We start from the raw sequence: 1229 nt of genomic DNA, 5'->3' as shown, positions 1-1229 counted from the left end.
AAAACAAAGAACAAAAACACAAAACTGGGGTCGGTTCATTCGACTAAAACTGATAAATTGTGGTGCTCCAGCATGGCCACAATCCAGTCACTGAAAGAAAATGAAGATATAATAACAATGCACTCAGAGAGCGCAAGCCTCCGCCAAGGCAACACCAATGTCCTCTCAATGATTAACCGGAGATGAGTTTTAAAATGAGAATATCTGAAATAAACTCGACTGCTCTCACAAACGTAAATACTAAAAATGAACCCGACCACTCTCAAAAATTAAGTAAAAAAAAATCAGAAAAATAATCCAGAATCCTTGTCCAGTACGAGGCCAAACATCCCTGAAAGTTTAATTCGAATCCATCCAGCGGTTCTTGAGATATCTTGTCCACGGACAAACAAACACGACTGAAAACAATACTTCCACCTTTGCTAAGGCAGAGGTAATAAATGAACGTATAAAACCTCACACCTCTCCTTATCTAATAATTCCAACAACACTACAATAACATGGCGTCTCACCGACGGTGAAACTCGCGCATTCAAAACCCTTCTTAATAAACATTGGCAAGAACGGATTCAAGGGAAATAACTCTTGTAAAAATGTTTCGTTTTAAAATATTATGTCCCATCGAACAGGAATTATCTTTCATTAATTTTTTTTAAATTTCAGAATGTATTGCGTTGAATGAATGAGGTTTTTCAGTGTCACGGCTTTATTCCACATATACAGTAAATGTCTGTGTAAAAATACATCCAACAAAACTGGGGAAATATCTGATAAATTCCTCTTTAATTAACACACGATGCGTCAATCGAGTCTATGAAAGATATCTTGTAACTTTTAGTGAAGCTGCGTGACTTAGTATGAGGGTGAATCAAAATTTAGCGCCTTTAGACTATCATCACTTCTGCGCCATGAAAGAGGGTTTGAGAAGCAAATATTATTCCAGTGACGAGGAAGTGAAAACTGTAGAGAAAAAGTGGCTCAAAGAACAGTCAACAGAATTTTATGGGGCAGGGATACATGCTCTCATTCGAAGGTGGAACATTGCTATTGAGAGAAACGGTGACTATGTTGAGAAGTAGGGATGTGATCCACAGAGGATCAGCTTCATTTTGATGTATGATACATGTTCCTGTGTTGGTAATTATACCTGTCCTAAACAAAATGGCATTAGTTTTTGACTCACCCTCATAACTAGTGGTAAAAGTGAGTAGTACCAGCGTGTGTATGTG

The sequence above is a fragment of the Octopus bimaculoides genome, chromosome 4 (genome assembly GCF_001194135.2).
Source record: "Octopus bimaculoides isolate UCB-OBI-ISO-001 chromosome 4, ASM119413v2, whole genome shotgun sequence".
Classification (NCBI taxonomy): Eukaryota; Metazoa; Mollusca; class Cephalopoda; order Octopoda; family Octopodidae; genus Octopus; species Octopus bimaculoides.
Note: the sequence above shows the minus strand (reverse complement) of the source record.